The sequence below is a fragment of the Lipotes vexillifer genome, unplaced genomic scaffold (assembly GCF_000442215.2).
Source record: "Lipotes vexillifer unplaced genomic scaffold, Lipotes_vexillifer_v1.1 scaffold793, whole genome shotgun sequence".
Classification (NCBI taxonomy): Eukaryota; Metazoa; Chordata; class Mammalia; order Artiodactyla; family Lipotidae; genus Lipotes; species Lipotes vexillifer.
Window position 1 is genome coordinate 1,182,792 of NW_006774859.1, and position 5,363 is coordinate 1,188,154.

Sequence of the window (5,363 nt, forward strand, 5' to 3'; positions counted from 1 at the left end):
CATTATTCAATCACCAATCAATCCCTAAATTTTACCTATAAACTGAAAAAAAATCTGAATAGTTCACACAACAGATATTTACTTTTATCCCCCAAGGTGATACCTTCTCTTTTCTTTTCTTTTCTTCCTCTAATTGAATAAAATTGTCATGTAATATCACCTTTTGTTTTCTTGATCCAACTTGAATTGGTTGCTTCTTAGAAATTTTGAACTGCCATTTTGGGATGTTTATTCACCATTATCCTAGATATTTGTCTCAGTTCTCTCTTTCTCTTTTTATTTTCTTTTGATATTTTCCCCCTTCTCTCTTATGTTGCATCTCCTGTTCTCTGCTGTCCCTATGGGTTTAACTATTTAAAATTTATAGGTGTTTAGGGTAGAAGTAAACATAAAAATCTAGGTTCAATACATCATGTGACTGGACCAAATTTGTCAACTTTCCGTAGATTTGGTTTTAAATACCCTAGAAAGTGTCCTTTGACTCATGCTTAAAGATACATATGGTCCCCACTTTACAATGTTTCATAGTAAGGTTTTTCAGCTTTACAATAGTGGAAAAGCAATATGCATTTGGTAGAAACTATACTTCAGAGTTTGAATTTTGATCTTTCCCCAGGCTAGTGATGTTCAGTACAATATCTTTCATGATCCTGCACAGCAAGCCACAGCTCCCAGTCAGCTAAGTGATCACTTAGTGATACACTTATTCTGTACCCAGACAACCGTTTTTCACTTTCAGTACAGTAGTCAATAAATTACATGAGATATTTAACACCTTATTATAAAATAGGCTTTGTGTTAGATGATTATGCCCAACTAAAGGTTAATGTTATTGTTCTGAGCATGTTTAAGCTATGCTAGGCTAAGCTATGATATTTGCTAGGAGGTATATTAAATGTATTTTTGACTTATGATATTTTAAATTTACAGTAGGCTTATTGGGATGTAACCCCATTGTAAACTGAGCAAGATCTATACTTAATCCTCCCTAGAACATTCAATAAATGAGGATAAAGTCATTGAAATTTAGGTAAAAGATATGATATTTGCTAGGAGGTATATTAATGTATTTTTGACTTATGATATTTTAAATTTACAGTAGGCTTATTGGGATGTAACCCCATTGTAAACTGAGTAAGATCTATACTTAATCCTCCCTAGAACATTCAATAAATGAGGATGAAGTCATTGAAATTTAGGTATAAGCTAAGTTTCAGTTTTTCAAGCAAATTTGGATTGCTAATTCCTGGTATAGGAATTAAAGATGTACAGTTCTCCTCTTTGTACTTGGTGAGTATGCTAAGTTCTGTATTTCTTCCTAGTACAACAAAAAAGTATTATATTTAGAACATTGTGAAATAACATAATGATCATAATGTCCAATGTTTGCACAGTGTCTTTTATTCTGAAGGTTTGCTAAGTACTTTATACCTTGAAGGAGAAATTATTAGTTTTTTTCATAATTTAGAAGTTCCTCATTCTGAGATGAAATATTATGAGATACAGTTATACCAAGTAATATTTTAATGAATCAGAGGACTATTTCTGACCAGAATTTTCAATGATCAGAACTCACTAGGCTCTTTCAGTTTCTTGTAGGATGACATCTAAATTCTACTAGGCAACTTATTTGGATTTCTTACCTTGAGTTGGGATAAGTGCCATCATTTAATTATCAATAATATGCCTTATAGCATTCTTATACCTGAAATCAGCACCTACAAACTAACTCAAATAGGGAGTTTCATGAAGACTACCCAAAGGTTAGAGGCATAAATAAATATGAGATTTTGCCATGAAAAAATTTATAATATTTATAGTTTCCAAGCTTATAGAAACCCTTAGATTGTAACAAAAATATTCATATACTCTCAAATTCTTTTAATCCCAAATGAATCCTAAAAACATAGAGTCAAGTAAGGTAGCAAAAACAGATATTCTATTTTTGTAAACTACCATTTACATTCTAAATATAGTGACACTGCTTATTCAGTAGTCAGCCTTCTGGCAATCCCAACCCAAATCTGTAGCTGTGAACCTGAACCTAAACAAAAAAGCCTCAGTGATCACAATAGATATCAAAAAAGCTACCACTTTATTTGTGGTAGAGACATGCCAGCCCTCACATTTTTCAGATATTCCATTCCATCAAAATAGAAAATGTTGCTATTGGTAGGCACACTGACAGCAGATTCTACACTATTCTAGAAAGATTTCCAAACATGAACAAACAAGTCATCTTTGCTATCTACTATTAGATAGAAAAGTGTACTTCTAGAAGAATAGAAGTTGAATAGATAGAGAAGTTGAACTTCACTTTCTCCAACTCTACTGAATTTTTCTTGGGTCAAATAAAATCCCCAACCCACATGGATTTAAAGTTCAGCACTAACCGAAAAGCTCAAGATCGTAATGGAAATGTTTCAAAGCTCTTAGGTATAGAAAATAGGATGGATTACACCTTATATAATTAGTGGCAATTTCATTCATTCATTCAACAAATGTTTTGTTGGGTGCATATTCAACAAAAGTGCTAGGTACTGTTTTAGTGAAGAAGATATTTTAGTAAACAAAGAAGACAAAAGTTCTGACCTTGTGGAACTTATATTCTACCAGAAAAAGGCAAATAATAAATATAATAAGTTAAAGAATGATAAAGTGTGTCAGAAACCATTAAGTATTATGGGGAAAAAATAGAACAGGGTAAATGAAGATGGGAGGCTCGAGGTGTGGGGGATGATTGCAGTTTTACATAAAGTGGCCAGGGTAGGCCCTACCGAAATGGTGTGATTTGCGCAAAGACAGGAAGAGTGAGGGCTACTTGGAATATTATTGCATTCCAGGCAGAATAAACCAGGGCAAAGCCTCTGGGGTGGGAGTGTGCTTGGTATGTGTGAGAAACAGTTAGCTGGACAGAATGAAGCGGGGGATCTACAGGCAGTGAAATGAGAAGGAGAATGTTGACTACCCAATGGTCATTTTTAGGCCATCATCCGGGCTCTTGTCTTTACTTGAAGAGAGGTGAGGAGGCCATGTCAGGTTTTGAGATAATCTGATACACTTTAGATGGATCACCATGGCTTCTGTGTGAATAGATAATGTGGAGTTTAGGGTGTGGAGAAGAACACGGTGGGCAGGCAACTGCAATAATTCAGGTGAGAATTTATAAAGCTTCCACATATAGCATTTTATTAAACATATAATTCTCTACATCTCTCTTTATATTAGAGATAATCACCACATGTTCTTGATTCTTATATCAAGCACGGCAGTGAGTGTCTGCCACACACATAACACTACTTTAGGGAAGCTACCTGAGCCTAGGCCTTGCTTTAGCATAAGAGTTTTGAATGAAGCGACCCTGTCCTCTCCCTCCTTCTGGCCTGCCTTTGGTTGACTGAGAGGGAACTGGGCTCAGGGGTAGATCCACAGCAGGCGGGTCCTCCAGGACTGGCCAGGGACAAAAGAAGAGCTCTACATCATTTTGAGCTGATGCAACCAGATTCTTAGGAATTTAACTGAGGAGAATGAAAAGAATACTAGTTGATAACAGAAAGAGAAGGGGACACACAGGAGCAGACAGGTTAATAGTGGAACACTAGAGTAAAGAACATTTATGAAGTTCTTGTTCTCAGGTCGATAGGGAAGCTTAGGGATCAGAATGACCTTCTAGTTTCTGGTCCTATGAGTCTGATTCTAAATGCTTCCTGCCTTTCCAGGTTTTCCGTGTGTTGACTGAAAAAAATGCACAACCTAAAAGTTGAGAGTTATGTTTTATTTGGTGGATTTTCTGAGGACTTCAATCCCAGGAGGCAGCCTCTCAGATCACTGTGAGGGACTGCTCCCAAAAGGTAAGGGGGGAGCCAGGATATATAGGAATTTTGCAACAAAAAACAGGTAGTTGGAATATCAAAAGATTACTGTTAATTTAAGAAAACCAGATATCTCAAGTTAATGAATTTAGCACTTTTCTATGTACGGGAAAATGCAAGAGTCTGGTCTCACTGAAATCATTCCTTTGACATGCATCTCAGCTATCTGGGGCCAGTGTCCTGTGTTTTCTCATCCTGAGTCTCCTCAGGGTGCACCGTTGAGGGTTGCTGCAGCAGGTGACTGCTTGATGCCGGGCATCCTGTTTCCATCCTGAGTTCCATCAGGGCTCACCATTGGGGAGGCTGCAATGTGATGGCTGCAACATCCTTTGTTTACTGATATGGCAGCAACATTTTTCATTCACACCTGTATGTGTGAACTTATATTACCATCCCGCCTCATCTTATATTCTTTCAGGTAAATTGGATATATATCTATTTCTTAACAAATAAAAGAGCTTAAGAGAAGTGAAAACCACTAGTGTTAACAGTCTTCTTGCATTCATAATCATCTGTAAGTCATTTGGGGCAAGTGATTTTTCTCAGATTCCACATCTATAAAAAAAAAGAGATAACAATACTTCTTAGAGTTGTTGAGACAATTAAATGGATGAATACAGAAAGCCCTCCAATGATACCTGGTAAATAGTAAAGACTCCATAGGCATCACCATTTCATGATGAAACAAACCATTATTTCTAGTGATAAAAAAAAAAATACTCCAGGTGACTGCTATCATGGGTGGGTTAACTGCTATTTGTTAGGGCAGCAGTATTTTCTATTGAATAATTTAGATTCCTTCAAAATAGTTAGACAATCTCTACACTCTATCGGCATGTTTCAGTTAACAGAACTTTTCGTTAACTGCAAAGAAACAGTTATTCATGGGAAAGGGAAAACAGGCAGGTGTAGCTTTTGAATACCTACTCCATGCAGGAAGGACCTGGTTGGTGCTGGGGAAAATGATAGTGACACTCAAGGAACTCAAAACTTAACTCATGACTTGAATCTAAACTTCAGGAGGACTTAGAGGATTTTATTTTTTTCTAATTACCTAGCGCCTAGAATATAGTAGGCATTGAATAGATATTTTTGAATGAATCAATAAATGTTGAATAAATGAAAAGTAGCCACAATGAACAAAAAGGCAATCAGAGGATTTCAAAGCTTGAGGAGAAATCCCATTTTTATAAAAAAAAAAAAAAAAAAAGGGCTATGGAAACACAGAGGGAGAGGTGATAAATTCTGACCAGGGTGTTGAACCAGGTGTATGGGGATGAAAGCTTCCACATCTGGGCTTCCCTGGTGGCGCAGTGGTTGAGAGTCCACCTGTCGATGCAGGAGACGCAGGTTCGTGCTCCGGTCCGGCAAGATCCCACATGCCGCGGAGCGGCTGGTCCCGTGAGCCATGGCAGCTGAGCCTGCGCGTCCGGAGCCTGTGCTCCGCAACGGGAGAGGCCACAACAGTGAGAGGCCCGTGTACCGCAAAAA